The 20,822-nt window shown below is 43.9% G+C and overlaps 1 long non-coding RNA gene across 1 annotated transcript in view; it reads right to left on the bottom strand.

Annotated features, from left to right (window-relative positions):
• The window catches only part of LOC138415772 (uncharacterized), a 51,076-nt gene that overhangs the window by 22,239 nt on the left and 8,015 nt on the right, over positions 1-20,822 (bottom strand). The window lies entirely within an intron of this gene.

Raw genomic sequence — 20,822 nt, forward strand, 5'->3', positions numbered from 1 at the left:
CAAGAACCCCATGAACAGTATGGAAATGCAAACAGATATGACATGACAGATGAGCTCACCAGGTCAGCAGGTGTCCAGTACGGACTGGCGAAGAGCAGAGAAATAGCTCCAGAAAGAATAAAGAGGCTGAGCCAAAGAGGAAACGATGTTCAGCTGTGGATGTGTCTGATGGTGAAAGAAAAGTCTGATGCTGTAAAGAACAATATTGCATAGGAACCTGGAATGTTAGGTCCATGAATCAAGGCAAATTAGAAGTGATCAAACAGGAGATGGCAAGAGTGAACACTGACAACTTAGGAATCTGTGAACTAAAATGGACTGGAATGGGTGAAATCAGATGACCATTATATCTACCACTGTGGTCTAGAATCCCTTAGAAGGAATGGAAAAGCCCTCATAGTCAACAAAAGAGTCCAAAATGCAGTACTTAGGTGCAGTCTCAAAAACAACAGGATAATCTTGGTTCATGTCCAAGGCAAACCATTCAACATCACAGTAATCCAAGACTATCCCCAACCATTAATGCTGAAGAAACTGAAGTTGAACAGTTCCATGAATACCTACAATACTTTCTAGAACTAACACCAAAAAAAGATGTCCTTTTCATCATAGGGTATTGGAATGCAAAAGTAGGCAGTCAAGAGATACTTGGAATAAGAGGCAAGTTTGGCCTTTGAGTACAAACTGAAGTCAGGCAAAGGCTAACAGAATTTTGCCAAGAAAACTCACTGGTCATAGCAAACACCCTCTTCCAACAACACAAGAGACAGTTCTACGCATGGGCATCACCAGATGGTCAATACCAAAATCAGATTGATTACATTCTTTGTAGCCAAAGATGGAGAAGCTCTACACAGTCAGTAAAAACAAGACCAGGAGCTGACTATGGCTCAGATCATGAACTCCTTATTGCCAAATTCAGACTTAAATTGGAGAAAGTAGGGAAAACAACTTAGACCATTCAGGTAGGACCTAAATCAAATCCCTTACAATTATACAGTGGAAGTGACAAATAGATTCAAGGGATTAGATCTGATAGACAGAGTGCCTGAAGAACTCTGGACTCAGGTTTGTGACATTGTATAAGAGGCAATGATCAAGACCTTCCCCAAGAAAAAGAAATGCAAAAAGGCAAAATGGTTGTCTGAGGAGGCCTTACAAATAACTGAGAAAAGAAGAAAAGCTAAAGGCAAAGGAGAAAAGAAAAGATATACCCAACTGAATGCAGAGTTACAGAGAATACCAAGGAGAGATAAGAAAGCCCTCCTCAGTGATCAGTGCAAAGAAACAGAGGAAAACAATAGAATGGGAAAGACTAGAGATCTCTTCAAGAAAATTAGAGATACCAAGGGAACATTTCATGCAAAGATGGGCACAATGAGGGACAAAAATGGTAAGGACCTAACTGTTAGGTAAGGACCTAACAGAAGCAGAAGAGATTAAGAAAAGTAGCAAGACTACACAGAGGAACTGTACAAAAAATATCTTAATGACCTGATAACCACGATGGTATTGTCACTCACCTAGAGCCAGACATCCTGGAGTGTGAAGTCAAGTGGGCCCTAGGAAGCATCACTACAAACAAAGCTAATAGAGATGATAGAACTCCAGCTGAGCTATTTCAAATCCTAAAAGATGATGCTGTGAAAATGCTCCACTCAATATGCCAGCAAATTTGGAAAACTCAGTAGTGGCCCCAGGACTAGAAAAAGTCAGTTTTCATTCCAATCCTAAAGAAGGCCAATGCCAAAGAATCCTCAAACTACCGCACAATTGCACTCATCACACATGCTCGCGAGAAAAATCTCAAAATCCTTCAAGCCAGGCTTCAACAATACATGAACCGAGAACTTCCAGATGTACAAGCTGTGTTTAGAAAAGGCAGAGGAACTAGAGATCAAATTGCTAACATCCATTGGATCATAGAAAAAGCTAGGGGATTCCAGAAAAACATTTACTTCTGCTTCATTGACTATGATAAAGTCTTTGACTCTGTGTGGATCACAGCAAGCTGTGGAAAATTCTGAAAGAGATGGGGATACCAGACCACCTGACCTGCCTCCTAAGAAACCTGTATGCAGGTCAAGAAGCAGCAGTTAGAACTGGACATAGAACAATGGACTGGTCCCTAATTGGGAAAGGACTGTATCAAGGCTATACATTGTCACCCTGCTTATTTTATTTCTATGCAGAGTACATCATGAGAAACGCTGAGCTGAAGGATGCACAAGCTGGACTCAAGACTGCTGGGAGAAATATCAGTAACCTCAGATATGCAGATAATACCTCCCTAATGGCAGGAGTGAAGAGGAACTAGAGTCTCTTGATGAAGGTGAAAGAGGTGAGTGAAAAAAACTGGCTTAAAAACACTGAAAAAACGAAGATCATGGCATCCAGTCCCATCACTTCATGGCAAATAGTAGGGGAAACAATGGAAACAGTGACAGACTTTATTTTCTTTGCTCCAAAATCACTGCAGATGGTGACTGCAGCCATGAAATTAAAAGACTCTTGCTTTTTGGAAGAAAAGCTATGGCAAACCTAGACAAAGGCCCATCTAGTCAAAGCTCTGCTTTTTCCAGCGGTCATGTACAGATGTGAGAGTTGGACCATAAAGAAGGCTGAGCACTGAAGAACTGCTGCTTTCAAACTATGGTGCTGCAGAAGACTCTTGAGAGTCCCTTGGACAGCAAGGAGATCAAACCTGTCAATCCTAAAGGACATCAACCCTGAATATTCATGAAAGCACTGATGCTTAAGCTGAAGCTTCAGTGCTTTGGCCAGCTGATGTGGAGAGCTGATTCATTGGAAAAAACCCTGATGCTGGGAACTATTGAAGGTGGGAGGAGAATGATGTGACAGAGGATGAGATGGTTGGGTGGCTTCATTGACTCAGTGGACATCTGTTTGAGCAAACTCTGGAAGATAGTGAAGAACAGGAAAGTCTGACATGCTGTAGTCCGTGGGGTCACAAAGGGTTGGACACAATTTAATGACTGAACAACCAAGTGGGGTTGTTGTGAGAATTAAGCAAGACAAACTAGATATTTCCCATCTGGAGACCTACGCTCACCTTCCCCACCTGTTCTGTGTCCCTGGAGGCTTCCAGTTGGGTTTGGCCAATGGGAGGCACTGGTGGAGGACTCAAAGGGCAGGAGGAGAAGGTGGTCAGAGGGCCTGCACCTCCTGACACGTACACACGGGGATCGGGCAGCAGAGTAGGCAAGCTGCTGCTGGCGGGCCCTTAACACTCGGCCCATCGTCCTCCCTTTGGCCTTCAGGCCTCAGAACGGTCTTTGCTGGCCCCGAGGTAATTGCCCACCCCTCTGCGGGTTTCACCCGGCTCTAACTCTTCCTTTAAACTCTCCTTCCGTCGCATTGTCTGCATGTACCATTTAGTTTTTGCAGGACCTTGATCGATGCAGGATATGAAACACTGGACACTTAGATGTGTTTGCACCAAAGAAAAGTTCTTTTCCTTCTGACCCAAAGTCCTCTATGACCACTGGGCATCTCCAGCTCATGGCTCACCCTCCTAGCGGGGCAAGAAGGGACACAGATTTAATTCCACTCAATGCAGTTTATTCTCAGCACCGTTTATGTCTAAGGCACTGCACAAGGGATTCACAAAGAAGCTCAAGAAAAGAAACAAACAGCCTGCGCTTTTCCATCTTTGTGCCTTTCCTCCTGGTGTTCCTTGCACCCCGAGCATTCTTCTCTTTCCATCAGCTAGAACCCTCAGATGTCAACTTCTTAAGAAAACCTCCCATATCCCCCAGTGATAAAGAACTTTCTTTCTCGCCCAAACACCTCTTTTCAAGCACTTATCTCCTTTTAACTCGTATCATTCAATTTGATTCAACACACATTTACCCAGTGCTTTTTTTTTATGCCGAGCCCTATGGTAGACAACAAGCAGTACGAGGAAAAATTTTAGACAGTACCTGCCCTAGGGGAGCTCACACTCTCGCTAGGGAGACAGAAACACAAATAATTATGATGTAAAGGGAAAGAGGTCATAACAGGTTTATACAAAATGCTCTAGTTTGGTTAATGGAAGCACTACGGAAACATCTAAATAGATGAGAGGTGATCAAGACAGTTTGAAGGGCAGTGGTACCCTCTCAGGAAATAGGTTTCGGAAGGCTGGAAGCCTCAGTTGAACGGCCATTGTGAAGGGTGCTCACTATATCAGTAAGCCTGAGGTCAAGCCCTTGGGTTTCTGATTTATCGACTGATGGATTGTGGGGATGCCGTAGGACCTCCTTGTACCCTGGTGAAGAAACCCAGAGCTGCCCAGAGGGAGCAGCAGAGTCTCAGGGTTTGATCAAAAGGCTGCAGATGCTTTCCAATCAAAATCCCAGAACTGGACCATCGACGCTATGGGTGGACAGTTCCAAACAGCCAGATGAGAACCCCTGGGAGACAGAAAGCTCCTGAAAACTGAGAATAGTTGTGTTTTTGCAAGGGGATGGAGGGGGGGTGGGTGAGTAGGAATAGAGGGGGAGAAGCCCCAGTGGGAGACTGGGCTGGCTTTGAAGCTCTGATCTTGTCCTGCTTTCCTCTCCCCCAACCCACACCCAAACACACACACAGCTACCGTGGGATGACCATCGTCTGTGCTGAGCAACCAGCATCACAACCAGACCTCTAGAATTCCAAGGGGATTCGAGAAATCCTAGAACCCTGCTGAGATGAGAGCTAACGGGGCCAGAAGTGTGCTTCCAGTTGCACTTGGGCGTCTACTCGGCCGTCCAACAGTCTTCCCTAGCCCCCAGCAGTCAAGGTGGATTTATCTACTAAGGATCTGGCTACCTCTTAAATTCCGCTTCTTTCAAAGGAGAATGCCAGACAGAGAGAAGTACACAGTAAAGGAACAGGATCTAAAAGGGACCCTAAATTGGCAAAGGGCAGCAGGTTCCTGGGACAAATCAAGAGTTTCTGCAGAGCCAAAGGTTCTCTGCCTTGGAGCTCATCCTCACCCTCTCCTTTAAATTCACCAAGAGGATTCACCTAACTCACCAATGAGGATTTTAGAACCTCCCCCCACTGCACCTTACAGAGTCACTGTATCCCTAAGGGAATACGTTTACAGGCCAAAATCGTTTGACCTTGAGAAATGAAGGTCTCTTCCTTTAAAAGGAAGAGAACAAACTGAATACCATGCATTCTATGAAGCAAGATAACTGGGACAGATGGACCAAGATTTTTAAATAAGCATAATGAATATTCTCAAAAAATGCACTGAATATGAAATAAGTCATGCAAATAAATAAAAATCTTGTATTAGACTAATAATTGAAATAAATAAAAGAGATGAATTGCTGGAAGGATAACCCTGAAGACAGAATATACAAACCAGAAACACATGTTGAGGAATTCTTCTAGAAGTCATCAAAAGAAGATAGAAAGTTTTAAAGAAAGACTAAGAATGTTGTAAGTTAACAGAGCTATTTGTATTCAAATGATGGAATTCCAAGCAAGAAAGGAAAAAAACAGAGGGAAAGAAATATCTGAAGAAATTTAGACAAAAGATGAAAAACTTGAGACTGAAAAGATTTATAGAGCGCCAAGTAGAATAATAAAGAAAAACGCACATCTAGACACATTTCAGTGAAATTCAGAAATCAGATGCAGAAACTTCTAAATGCTTCCAAAAGAAAAACAGATGATTTAAAGAGGTTAAGACTGATTTCATCAGACTTCTTAACAGTCCATTGGGTAAAAGAAAACAAAGAAATATGTTTAAAGTATTAAAGGAAAAGAACAGTGAGCCTAGAATTTTACATTTAGACAAATCGTCATTTATTGCAAGTGTTGTCAAGATATTTCCAGACATATGAGGTTTATAATACAAAGTCCCATTCTGATAACTCTTGCAAGAGCACTCAACTATAAAGAGAAATAAATCCAGGAAAGTGCTTCAAGAGAAATTCAATGGAAGAATGATCAAATACTTTAATAAAGCTTGTTGTTGTCTGAAAAAGTAGGGATCAAACAAAAGATTTTTAAAAAGAAAAACATATTTATAACTCTCAAAACTAAGATTTTAGACACTGTCAAGCAAATAAATGTATGAATAGGTTTAAAGATGACCACAATAATAATAAATATGGAAAAGAAAACTTTTAAATAGCGTAAGACGATTTATCTATGCAATGAAAATGAGACAAAATAAAAAACAAAGGGAACGTAGAGTAAATGAAAGATATGAAATAATATGGCAGAAATAACTCCTTAGTTAATAGTATTACGTACATGAGGGGATTTAGCTTACCGATTAAGACACTGAGGCTCACTCTACAATTAAAACGGTGTGGTATTGCTGCATTAGCAGGAGACAACTAAAATAAATTAGTAGGTATAGAAATAGGCCCAAGTGCATAACGAAAACTTTTATACAATAAAGGCAACATCTCAAATCACTGAAGAAAAGAGAGAATTTTAAATAAATGATGCTGAGATAACTGAATAGCCATTTGGAAAAAGGTAAAATTGGAATCAAACCTCTCGCCCTACCCAGGAATAAACTGCAAGTCCCCAAGAGATGTAAGATACATCAAGGAACCCACACAGTATTAGAGGAAAATAGGTGATTTATCTGATAATTTGGGATTGGTAAAAGACTTTCTCATTATGACTCAAAATCTAAAATCAATAAAAGATAATACAACCAAATAAAACAATTTTTTGCATGGCTAAAATTAGCATAAACAAAATCAAATGCACTTTGTATTAAATATATTGGGAAAATATTTGCAATGACTATCAGAAAAAGAGCTCATATCTCTTATATATAAAAAGCTTACAAAATCAAGAGACTAACAGAAAAATTACAAAACTAAAAGGGAAAAAAAAGAGAGAGAAGATATTAAAAAAATCATTAGAATGAGAGAAACGCCAATTGAAACTATACTGATACCATTTTGGAACTACAAAATATGCAGAATTTCAAAAGCTTCATAAAGCATTCTGTTGTCAAGGATATGAGGAAGTAGTCACTTGAAATCGATCCCAATGGGAATGTAGAATGTAGAACGCCAATCCCGCCTATAAGAGGGATTGGAGGGCTCTCACACAACTGCATATGCGCGTGAACGTTCACTCAATGCTGCTGCTGCTGCTGCTGCTGCTGCTAAGTCGCTTCGGTCGTGTCCGACTCTGTGCGACCCCATAGATGGCGGCCCACCAGGCTCCCCCGTCCCTGGGATTCTCCAGGCAAGAATACTGGAGTGGGTTGCCATTTCCTTCTCCTTTCACTCAATAATTCTATTTATATTAATTTACTTTGACGATCCATCTTCAAAAATATAAAACAAAATATGCACACGGTTATTCATTGTAGTATTATTCATAGTAACAAAATATTAAGAACAATCTACATGCATATAATGCAGAGCAGATTGGTAGAATAAGTCACTGTATATCCACACAGTTCAGTTCAGTCGCTCAGTTGTGTCCGACTCTGCAACCCCATGGACTGCATCACACCAGGCCTCCCTGTCCATCACCAACTCCCGGAGTTTACTCAGACTCATGTCCACTGAGTCGGTGATGCCATCCAAGCCTCTCATCCTCTGTCATCCCCTTCTCCTACCGCCTTCAATCTTTCCCAGTATCAGGGTCTTTTCAAACGAGTTAATTCTTCACATCAGGTGGCCAAAGTATCGGAGTTTCAGCTTCAACATCAGTCCTTCCAATGAATATTCAGGACTAATTTCCTTTCAAATGGACTGGTTGGATCTCCTTGCAGTCCAAGGGACTCTCAAGAGTCTTCTCCAACACCTCAGTTCAAAAGCATCAATTCTTCGGCGCTCAGTATATCTATTCAATGTCATAATATACAGCTATAACAATGAGAAATATCTCTGTAAATTGAAACGATTTCCATGGTATTTTTAAATAGAAGACACAGATAATATGCTATATTTTGTAAGAAAGCAGGTGAAATAGGAATATATACCCATTTTTGCAAAAGAAGCATAAAAAGGATGAATCAGAAGTAAGTGAATTTGGTTATCTGAAGGGAATGTGTTAAAATAAGGAAGAAAAACTAACAAAGAGTCAGAAATGTCTCTAAGTATACTGTTTGCATAGTTTTACTTTTTTTGACCCATGTAAACATTTTACCATACAAAAAATAAAACTAACTCATCAAACATGTGGGAAAAGACCTTAGAACTGAATGTAAACAGGAATAAGCCTATCTGAGTATTAAATTGGTAAGATAACTATACAGAAGGAAAAATTAATACAACTACCTTTTGATCATAGTACTTGCATGTCTATAACTCCTCAGTTAGACGTATTCTAAAAGTAAATGCAAAGAAATTTTGAACTTTTTCTAACAGTACTGTTTTAGTAGTGGTATAAGTACAGTACTTTCAAGATTATTTGCATGTGTTACAGCAATGAGCAAATATATTGATGTTGAGAACAAGGGACGTTGAGAATCTGTTGGAGAGAATCATTGTAGAGGGGTGAGATACAAATAAAAAATGGGAAAAGGAGGGGAAGAATCTTGTAGTATTGGATTGGAGTTAGAGGTATTAACACAGCATTTTTTAAGCATTCACTTTCTCCAACTTTATTGAGATAAAACTGAAGTACCTGAAGTCACACATATATAAACTTATGCAATTCATTCAGTTTTGACAAATGTCCTTACAAATAAAATGTCATTACAATAAAGATCGCAAACATTTCCATTGTTCCCAAAAGTCTCTTTGTGATCTAAACATCCATCCCTCCTTCTACCTCCATCCTCTACCTCTTTCCTGTCATTATATGTTAGTGTGCATTTTCTGGAATTTTACATAAATAGGAGGATACGGTGTGTACTGTTTTGCCTGGCTTCTTTCACTAAGTACAGTTATTTGAGCTTCATCAATGCTGTGTATTTATTTTTATTATTTTTATTTCTAAAATTGGAATAGCTTTGTTACTAAGTTCCTTAAAGTTTATATTGTCATGTCTTTCTGATGAATTGTCATTTGAATTGTCCACCTTTGTCTTGAAAAGTAAAAGAGTGATATTCTTTATTTGGAAGACTATTTTGTCTGATTTTAAAATAACCCATTCTAGCCTTCTTTTGCTTATTACTTGAATGCTATCTATTTACTTTAAGACTGTATTTTTGTACTTAGAGAATGTCAGTTGAAGGAAAAAAGTTATAGACTTGTTTTGTTTGTTTTTTATTCATTTTGTCAAACTCTAGGTCTTAATTGGCAGGTTTAGGCCATTAGCAGAGCTTCTCTGGTGGCTCAGACAGTAAAGAATCTGCCTGCAGTGCAGGAGACCTGTGTTTGCTCCCTGGGTTGGTAAGATACCCTGATGAAGAGAATGGCTACCCACGCCAGTATTATTGGAAAATTCCATGAACAGAGGAATCTGGCAAGCTACAGTCCATGGGATCACAAAGAGCTGTACACAACTGAGCAACTAACATACATACAGGCCATTAGCATTGGCACCCCACTCCAGTACTTTTGCCTGGAAAATCCCATGGACGGAGGAGCCTGGTAGGCTACAGTCCATGGGGTCGCTAGAGTCGGGTATGACTGAGCAACTTCACTTTCACTTTTCACTTTCATGCATTGGAGAAGGAAATGGCAACCCACTCCAGTGTTCTTGCCTGGAGAATCCCAGGGATGGCGGAGCCTGGTGGGCTACCATCTATGGGGTCGCACAGAGTCGGACACGACTGAAGCAGCTTAGCAGCAGCAGCAGCAGCATTTAATGTAATTATTAATATTGTTGAATTTAGTTCTGCCATTCTACTATTTGTTTTCTATTTTTCCCTTTTATATTTATATCCGTATCTCCCCTTTCCAGCCCCCTTTGGGATTAATTAATTTTTAATATTTTATTTTTATTTTCTATTGGCACTTTTATGAATCTGTATTATTTTGTAGTGTTTCCTCTAGAGATTATAGTATATATACTTTCATATTCAGGTAAAACGTAGAAGCTTTGCAATCATATAAACTCCTTTACTATTCCCCTCAACCAACCTTTATGTTATCATTATTATTTGTATTGTATCTTCATAGACTGAAAATTCTACCAGATGGTGTTATAACCTCTGCCTTCTATACTCATGCATGTCCTAAAGAATTGGGGAAAACATGGTCTTTTATATTTACCCACATAGTTAACATTTACGTTTTGCTCTCTTCATTCCTCAAGACCAAATTTTCTTTTGTTATCACTTTTATGCAACCTGATATATTTTCTTTAACACTTCTCACAGAACAGGTAATCTAGTGACAACTTCTCTTTTGCTTCCCTCCAAAAGTCTCTTTTGACTTCCTACTTAAAGTATACTTTTGCTGCATATAGAGTTCTGGGTTGACTGTTCTTTTTTTATTCAACCCTTGAAAGATAAGGTACCACTGTTTTCTGACCTGCAGAGTTTCTAATGAGAAATCTCCAGTAATTAGAACTTTTATTCCCCTATATGTAAAGTGTCATTTTTCCCTCTAAATGCTTTCAAAAGTTTTTCTTTGCTTTAATTTTCACCATTTTTATTATGATGCATTTTGGTGTGATCTTCTTTGAGTTTATCCTATTTAGAGTTTATTAAGCTTCTTGACTCTTGAATCTTGCAACATGAAATAAAATTAAAATTCAATAAAATGTTAACAGAAATATGGAACACATACAATGAAGGCCTGGAAAAGGAGGAGTCAATTCTACCAAGTTGGTAAAGGAAAGGAGATACCAGAAATGGACGTGAGCGGGTATACAGAGTGTGAGAGAGACAGTCTAGGAACAGGGAACATTGTAAGCAAACATGAGATCTGACACCTAGAGAACTCTGCTCTTCATTCTCCAGCGCTCTTTCACTTCACTTCCTATTTTCTAAACCAGCTGGTTTTGTCTGTGAAGTTCTCAATGACATCTTTAGGAGGGACATGCTTTCTCATACTGTCTTTTCTTTTTAATGGCAAGAGTAGCATTTCCTTCTTACCCCTGTACCTTCTGAGGATGTCTAACATCAGACTTCACAAATTAAAAAATATATATATGGCCCTGATCTTTGGATAGTACGTGGAGGACTGATTCTGGTTTGTCACTTTATGAAGATACAGTGCCAGAATGAGGAAACAGTTTTCCCTACTAAAAAGGCAAAAAAAAAAAAAAAAAAAAAAAATCTGCCTCTTTAGATACTAACAAGTTTATTGGTTGAAAAACTTTGAGACTCTTAGAAACATAATAAGCAAAAAATTTCATTTTATCACCCAAACTTATACCTAATAAAACTAGCCCTCCAAATCTTAGATGTTCAACCAGCATTAATTATGACATTTAAGGGGATAAAATTAAGTGCTTTGTTGGTTTCTCTAGATAATTTACATATCATTACTCTACAATTTATGTTGCAGTGAGTCTTATTAAAACTAGTAAATGAAAATGGAATGGTATTACCTTCAAGCTTTCAGGACCCTAAGGTCACAGTCACTCATTTTTTTCTCTTTTAAAATTATAATAGTCAATTTTAAAAATATATCTACTGTAGAATTTAATCATTCATTTTAAAAGGGAAAGCATGAAACCAAAATGAGCTGGTATTTATCATTTCACTGGGAATGTATCAAACCTACAATCAATGCTTTATAATATAGAGGGTGAGAAGAAAACACAGACAGAAATGGAGAAAAATCAACCAGAGCAGAGAAGAGAAGGGGGTAAAAAAATACCAGAAGTGAAAGAAAGGAAATGACATTATTAAACTTTGTTAGCCCAGTACCATTCAAATTTATTTGACTGTGGAGTGCTGAAAATAGCCCAAGCACCAACAATGCTCCCAGGGACATATTCTGAGAAACGCTGATTAGAGCCATCCTCAAACATCCTCCTGGAGTAGTGAGTAACATTTGTGCAAAGAGCTTGGAGTCCAAAGGCAAAGACTGGAACACTTGTGCGGAGCCCTTCTGCATCCATCAATTCCCAGACAAGAGAAGTGGCCCTGCGTGAAGACGATTCAGTCCATGGGCACCCTCTCCCACAGGCCACCTCTTTGGAGAGGCCTAGCCAAAGCTGGTCTGCAGTCCAGAGGGTGGGAGCGAAGTGTTCAGTGAGGCACACTAGGCTGGTAAGAGGTTCCTGCTATGCATCGGGACTCTGGGCACCTGGAGCACCTCCAGACAAAATTGGGGATGTGCAGGGAATGTGCCCACTTATCTGGGGGCCGGCACCTTTGGAAGCAGTGCTGTGGAAGCTAAGGAAACAGAGGCTCTCAGATCCTAAGAGACGCCCACCATCCGGAAAGCAGAAATTATGACCTCTCGTCCTGGACTTCTCTACTGCTGCTACTGCCAAGTCACTTCAGTCGTGTCCGACTCTGTGCGACCCCACAGACAGAAGCCCACCAGGCTCCTCCGTCCCAGGGATTCTCCAGGCAAGAACACTGGAGTGGGTTTCCATTTCCTTCTCCAACGCATGAAAGTGAAAAGTGAAAGTGAAGTCGCTCAGTCGTGTCTGACTCTTAGCGACCCCATGGACTGCAGCCCACCAGGCTCCTCCGTCCATGGATTTTCCAGGACTTCTCCACTTCTCCTTTATTCCATTTTCTCTTTCTCCTGGTCACTTGGTGTTTCTGACTGTCTCCTCTGTCTCTCTCCCTCCCATCCTCATTTGTATCTCCTCCATCTCTCATTTGAGGTTCTACCGGGTCATTCTGTCAGAGGGGGATCTGCCAGGACTGGCCGTGGACCCTGTCTCCCACTCTAGATAAATGCGGCCCCCCTGCCGCACTCCCCTCATCCCCAGACACAGTGAGGGAGGGAGCCCGCCCTAAATTCTTCAGGTGGGGTGGGCTGGAAGGGTGGGAGTCTTTTTGTCCAGGTCGCTGTAGGTCTCTTGAGTTGGAGGGGTGGGGAGAGTCGTTTCTGGAGCAGAGTCTCCTCAGAATCCAGTCTCCACCCGCTCCCTCCGCAGAGAGAGGATCCGGCCGGGTGACATTTCCTGCCAGCTCCGACAGGCCTCAAGGAGACAATTAACGCCTCACACCTGCCTCTACCAGAGAAGGTGCCGGAAGAGGAGGAAATGGCGACGCGGGAAGAGGTGCGTCAATCTGCGGAAAGTTTTAAAGCGGTGTAAGACAGTGGGGAGGGGGACACTGACCCCGAATGTTACTGAAGAAACGCCTCTTGGCGTTCCCTCAAGGGCCACCCCGAGAGTGGACACCGAGGCAGACCCGGCATCACCACAGAGCGAGGCTGACGGACTTCTCAGTGGTCAAAGCTCCCGGAAGGAAGGAGAAAGAAGGCTGGCGGCAGAGCCTCGGCCCTTGGCCTGGAGCCCCGAGATGCCGGGCCTTGAACCCCGCCTGCCTCGCGGACAGGGATGGGGGTCTGTCTGAGGTTGCAGGTGCCCAGCTTCCAGCGCCAGGGAGAGAGTGAGAGACCCCCCCGCCCCGGGCAAGTGGCTTCTGATAAAAAGGCAGACGGACAGACCGAGATGGACGCGGCTCCTGCCTTCCCAGACGCCCCCGCGCCAGCGTGAGCAGACAGATGGGCCTTTCCTCTGGGCTTTACAGATTAATGCGTCCTTCGTATCAATTATAGAGACAAGAAAGTGTAATTTTCTCCCCATGTTTGTACTGTTCAGGATTAATCTGCCTGTAAATGGATAATCTGTCAGCTTCCGAGACACTAAAGTGGGGAGGGGGTGGGGCAGGAAGTGGGGGAGAGATTTACCAGTGGGTAACGCCATCTGCTTTATTAGGTTGTTTTATAAACCTGACATTCAATTTGTTCTGGAGGACTTGGTGACGGATTATTCTGTAAATTCCCAAATAATTACGATAACCAGAGAAAGGGCGGGGCGGGAGGAGGAGAGAGAGGTGAGTCAGGAGCGGCGGGGGTTGCTAGCATACCTGGGAGGAAGGGTCCCAGTGGACAGAATCCACCCACAGCTCCCTCCGGGGTGGGAGGCCAGGCCTCAGAGAGCGCTTCAGCTCCTGGTCTCTTCCACCTCCCCGCCTTTTCAAATCCTCAGACTCTGCTTGCCTCAACAGGACAGCGAAGTCACGTGAACCGGGACTCTGTTATCAATAAGATCTCATATTCTTCCTCCCGTCACCTGGGTCTGAACCCCATGCTCTCTTTACTGGCTCTGTGAACTTGAGTAAATTAAACTCTGTGCCTCAGTCTCTTCAAGGGTACAACCGGGCCAGTGGTAATACTTACCTCCCACGGTTGCTGCCAAGATCAAATTAGTCCTATATGGAAATCACTTTAAAATGATGCTTGGTGCATACTAAGTACTGTATAAACGATTTGCATTTTTATTATTCCTTTGTGTTTTTATCCCTCAGGTTTGAGCCTGGTCCAGATACTATAGTACGCTCTCGATAGACATCTGATGGTTGGATCTGAAAATATCATGACAGTAGAATCCGAATCTTGGCACCTAGAGGCCCCTCAGCCATCCCGGGATTCAGCCCCCACTTGCGGAGGACACAGAGCTCGCTGCCCACTGCTGGGCGGCTCAGGCCTTCAACCTGACCCAAAGCCAAGGACTGGCCCCCGCCAATCCCCGCAGAGCCCTCCCCAGGGTTCCAGCTGCTGCGTCTGCACAGCGAGGCAGACAGAGCCCCTCGGGTGAAGCATAGTCTTGATTATCAGCTCTGAGAGCTCGTTTCTCAGCAGAATGCTATTCAATTACCCCGTGCACGTTTATCTTTTCAATTTCTGAACGCTGCCTTCCATGGCTTCTGTAGCTTACTTGCTGCTTCTGCTGAGGTGGAGGGGGTTGGGGGAAGGAAGGCCACACGTGTGTCCCCATGGCCCACCTACCTGACAACCTTCCTGTGTTCCGGGACCAAGAGTGATGAGGTCCAGCCCTGTGGTCCTGGGAGTCCAGGTGGCTGGAGGAGAGGGGAGGGACTAGAATCTTCCCTGTCGGCTCTTTCTGTCCATCTCTGTGCCTTTGTCTTCCAAAGGATGGCTCTCTGTTAGTTCAGCTGGTTACCAGGATAAAGAGGCTCTGGAGTGTAGTCTCTGAGGCTTCCCACAGGGAAGACGTCTGTGCCATGGGCGACACCTGGGTAGAATACACACGTCTCAAGGTGCATTCCTGATCTTAGGCCTCCGTGTCATCCATGTGAAAGTCCTACTCCCACAAGAATTTATTCCCTTCTTTACTTCATGTAATCATACATGGAGTCAGGATGTGGACTGCGTAGTGGGCTTCTGTTATGTTCCCTGACCAGAACCAACCTCCCTAGTTCTGGTGAAAGAATTCTTTTTTCTCTGGAGAATCTATTCCAAGAGGTTTGGATGGGACCGTTGCTGCCCATCTTCACTGACGTGCAGGAGACTTTGTCCTGACCAATCAGGATACTTTGTGCCCTTGGCCAAACTAATTGAATCAAGGGTAGCCATGTGACCCAAACCCAGGCGATCAGGTCCTTCCACAGGGCTTTTCTGCCAAAGGTTTTGGGGAAGCTTTATTCTTTCCAAATTGCTAGTCTGGTGGGATGTGAGCCTTTGGCTATTGGCAGCCCCATGCTCACCATCAGGAGAGAGCCTGGGATAGATAGAGCCCTGATGATATTGTGGAAATCCTTGTCTAATCAGACATATCCTCTAGACTTTTCAGTTGCATGAGTCAAAATATTCCTCTTTTTAACTTGATGGTATGAGTTGTGTTACTGTCATACAAGCCTCATGAATATAGGCTGCAATTAGCACCTCCTCCCCTTCTTCAAGCTTCATCTCACAAAGTTGAGGTATTTGTCAAGGAAGGGCTGGGAGTGGGGTGATCTGCTTGCTTCTTAACAGGAGTCGGGCTGTACACCTTCACAGGACCCTGCCCGTTCCCAGAAGGTCCTCTTCTGTTATAGTCCCTCTTCCCTCATATCATTCCTGTGTGGGCTGATTGATGGGCTTCTCCTTATTGGTTTATAAAGTTTCTCCTACTCTTTTCCTAATGACCTTTATCTCCATCAGTCATCACAGGCTCCCTAGGGACAGGGAGATCAATCACTTCTGGGCCTTCTTGTCTCCACCAGTTTCTAGTCCAGGGTTCTCAACTGTCTAACATGCAGCCTGATGGTTTGAGGGTATCTGCCTGTTTGCGGATATAGGAATGTATCCATGGGGATGCATGAGAATGAAGCTGGAGAGGCTGCCAAAAAGCATGGGGGGAGCGAGACAGAATAAAGAGCAGAGCAAACAGGACCCCTTGGGCTTTCAGAGTCAGAGGTCCTGTTCAGTAACTTGAGCTGGCTTTATGGAATCGTTTATTCAGACCCCATCTTCTACCAAAATAGGACCAAGGGAACTTACAACTATGATTCTTGAGCTACAGACAATGATAACAGAAACGTAGTGTTGACTTTCTTAACTGTGTCCAGCCCTGGCACCAGGCCCACTTGGGGACCCCAAGAGCAGCCCCATCCCACTGGCTGTGGTCCTCACTAACTGTCCTACCCAGTCTCTGGCTGGGCTGACTAGTGAAGGGCTTTTCCTGCTGAAGGCAATCTGTAAAGACTGGAAGAGGTGGCTGAATCTTCAGATGTGCAGACACTAATGCAAGGCTACAAGGGTCATGAGGAATCCAGGAAATGTGACACCACAAAAAGAAAAACCAAAGCTGCAGTAACCTGCCCTGAGGAAATGGACATCGACACGCTTCCTGACAAAGAACTTAAAAGGACTGTGTTTAAAAATGAAAAAGCAAGTCGCAGACTGGCAGAGAATATTCAAAATTTGTATATCTGACATGACTCATGTCCAGAATTTATCATGAAGTCTTACAACTCAATAATAAAAATAAATAAATAAATAAACTTGGCAAAAAACAAACACTTAACAAAAGAAGAAATATCCAATAAGCACATTAAAAGACTGCCAACATCTATATACTTTTCAGGGAAACACAAATTAAAACCACAGTGAAATACCACTTCATACCCAACAGAACCACTAATAATACTAAAAAATAGTCAATACAAGTGCTGGTGATGATTTGGAACGACTAGAACCCTCCTACACTGCCGGTGGGAGTGTCAAATAGCACAACCCCTTTAGGAAAAGAATTTTGCAATTTCTTAAAAAAGTTAAACATACACAGTCCTCCAACTATTAGGCATTTACCCAAGGGAAATGAAAACCCATGTTCACACATAGAAACATACAAATGTTCTTAGCAATTTTATTTGTAATAGTTTGCTTTGGTGGCTCAGATGGTAAAGAACCTGCCTGCAATGCAGGAGACCCAGGTTCCATCCTTAACTTGGGAAGATGCCCTGGAGAAGGAAATGGCTACCCACTCTCGTATTCTTGCCTGGAGAATCTCATGGACAGAGGAGCCTGGTGGGCTATAATCCACAGGGTCCCAGAGAGTCAGACACGACTAAGCAACTAACACAACTAGCAAGACTGTAAACAACCTGTCTATGGACAGTTGAACGGATAAACAAATGTGGTCCCTTCAAACAGTGAAGTACCTGTTGTTCAGTCGCTAAGTCACATCAGACTCTTTGTGACCCTATGGACTGCTGCATGCCAAGCTCCCCTGTGCTTCTCCTGTATCTCCCAGAGTTTGCTCAGATTCTTGTCCATTGGGCAGTGGCAAAGAATGTACAACAGAACACTACTCAGCAATAAAAAAAGAAAAAAGAATGAACTATTGGCGTATATAACCACATGCATAAATCTCAAAAATAATTACACTGAGTAAAAGGAATCAGACACGCAAAAAGCACATATTCTGTATTTCCATGTCTGTGAAGCTGGAAAAAAGGCAAAATTAATCTGTGGTGTTAGAAGTGGGATCAGGGGTTTCCTGGGACAGAGACAGGGTTTTGACTATAAAAGTGTACAAGGAGCTTTCTGTGGTGATGGAAGTGGTCATCCCTAAATTGAAGTGGTGGTTATGTGACTAGATCTATTTATCAAATCTCATCAACCCTTACACGCTCACTGTGTGTATAATATGGTATGCAAAATATTCCGCAATGAATCAAGTATTCTTGAATCAAAACGCGTACACGGAGCAGAGTGATCGAAGCTCTCAGCTCACACTCCCCGGTCCTGCCTTACTTCTTCACACAGAACACCGAAGATCCAACAGACGGAGGCGAAGGCAAGCCTTTGTGCCAGGGATCTGGCTTCGGACATCACAGCCCAAGACTCACGAGGCAGCGGAAGAGACAGTCCAGCCCTGCTCAGGATACAGTCCTGACCAGAACCTCAAGAAAAGAGTCATCCGCCAGGTGCCGCAGACACAAGCAGGATCTACACCGGCTTCCAAGCTCTCTGCCCCCGGAGAACTTGGGCAAGTTCTTCAACCTCTGGGTGCCGCTGTTTCCTCATCGGTGAATGGGAAAAACTCCTGCGCTTGTTGAGATTCAGTTAATAACAAACATCCCATATGAAGAGATAGATAAGGAATCTAGAAAAAAGGTACTGATGAACCTGTTGGCAGGGAAGGAATGGAGACGCAGATGTAGGGAATGGACTTGGTGGACACAGTGGGAGAGGCAGGAAATAGGACGGATGGAAGTAGCCTCAACACACATGCCCTCTCCTGTGTACCGTGGGCAGCTGCTGAGAACCTGCAGTGTGGCGGAGGGAGCCCCGTCCAGCGCTCCCTGATGACCTAGAGGGGCGGGGGTGGAGGGGAGGGAGGGGAGGGATCAACTATGGCTGATTCGGGTTGTTGTATGGCAGAAACCCACACAACATAGTAAAAATTAAAACAAAACAAAACAAAAAAAGTTTAAAAGATTCAATTCATGGACCTCAAGGGTGTAGAACAGAGCTCAGCAAAGAGGACTGCACAGGGAATGTTGGCGGCACCCGGGATAGTGGGGGCCTAAGGCCGCTGGTGTGAGCTCCAGGCGGAGGGTTTGGCTGCGGAGGGACCCATCCTGCACGACTGTCTCTCGCTGTCTGTGCCGGAGGAGCTGTGCGCGCCTGGTGTGGGCACGCCCCGGACTCGTAATACCTTGGATCCTAGGGCCACCATAACAAGGCATCGCAGCTTAAAACAACGGAAGTTTATTTTCTCACAGTCTTGAGGCTGGAAGGGCAAAATGAAGGTGGTGCAGGGCCGCACGCCCTCCCGAGTCGCTATGAGCCAGTGCGTCCTTGGTTATTTCAGGTGCTGGAGGTCCAGCTTCCCTTAGCCCAGAGCAGCATCGCTCGAGCATCACTCCACGTGGCCATCGTCCCTGTCTGTCTCTGTCGGCGTCCTAACGCTCCTCTCTGTATAAGGACACCAGTCACACTGGATCCGGGCCCACACTACTCCAGTGTGATGTCACCTTCACAGCTGACACGGCAGAGGCTTCTGTTGCCAATAAAGCCGCATTCACACAAGGTTAGGCTGGGAGCGTAGCTTTCTGAGGGACACCGTTCAACCATTCTACACTGAATGTCTGTGTAAAGATGCCGAGGGGACACGTGTGTCCAGGCATGTCACCACACAGGTCTGAGCAGTGTGTGTGTGTACACTTCCAGGCTCTGGCTGAGTGGACCCATGGGTTCCATGGGTCGAGTCTTGGGTGTCTATCAAACATGGGATTGTCTGTCTTGAATAACAGTCTTTCTCCCTGCCCCGACCCCCGACCCCAGCTCTATTCTGCGACTCCTTACCTGTCCAGAGGTCCCTGTGCTCACAAACAAAAGGAAGGGTTTTTCATGACTTTCCTCTAGTAAAATGAGGTATTTCCTGACTGACATATTTCCTCCTCTAATTACATGCTTACCTCCTGTACCAGCTTACTGAGGAGGAGAGATAAAAGGGTCAAGACTCAGGCGGCCACAGGGCACACAGGCACGCATGCGCACACACACACTTTTCCGAGGAGCGGATAGGGTGTGGTACTCAAAGCCCGAGAGCAGTGTGGAGGACCCTGGGGGGTCTTCCTGCCCAAGATAAACATCTGCACAGCTCCCTGCAGCACCTCCACCCCCAGGGTCTGCGACTCTAGAACTGCACGTGTATTTTCAGGCACTAACATTAATATCAATATTTTTAAACATTCTTTTAAGATTAAAAATACAAATAATAATTCACCCTTCCCAAAAAAACTTACTCTAAGATTGCTGCTGGTTTCTCCACTGAGCATAAGATGGGGTGAGGGAGTAAATAACACAGATCTCCTGCCTGACCTCCTGCTGGCTGCCCCTGAGAAAGAGGGGTTCAGAGGCTGAGTTTGAGGAGGGACACAGGAAAGATCTGACAACCCCTTTGCCTGGCCTGCAAGTAACTGGACAAGGATCCTAAACAATGGATTCTCTCCACCTCTTTTTAGAGAAACACAGCTTACAAAAGCAAGAAGAAAGTTCAGGATCATATTCCAACCTCCTCATGGTACAGAAGGGAAGACAGAGGGCTGGGAAGGAATTCAGTGTTGTCTAAGCTCAGGGATCCAGTGTCTCCCAACTCCCGATACATCCAGTCTTTCCTCCTCACCCAGTCCATCTCTTTAGGCCTGGAGGGGGCGGTAGAGAGGGAGGGTGGAGGGAAGAGCCCCCATCAGGGAAGGTGCAGAGAGCCACAGAAGAACATTCCATAAAGCACAGAAACCCCTTCTCCAGCTGAAGTTTCCTCCATAACCCAGACCTCCCTCCCAGAAAGTCCAAGGTGCCCCCCGCCTGCCCCAGCCCCTCTGCTGATCTACTTAACCCAGAGACACTGGGGCTCCTGCGCTTTGATCCTGCAGGCGTCGGGAGCTTTTTGTTCTATTATTCACTGCAGGGTGGATACTGGCTTGTCTCTCCTCATTACAGGTTGTGGCTGGACTGCCCACCACCTCCCCAAGGCCACTGGACGATGTCCATCAATAAGTCAGTAACAGT

The sequence above is a fragment of the Ovis canadensis genome, chromosome 12, assembly GCF_042477335.2.
Source record: "Ovis canadensis isolate MfBH-ARS-UI-01 breed Bighorn chromosome 12, ARS-UI_OviCan_v2, whole genome shotgun sequence".
Classification (NCBI taxonomy): domain Eukaryota; kingdom Metazoa; phylum Chordata; class Mammalia; order Artiodactyla; family Bovidae; genus Ovis; species Ovis canadensis.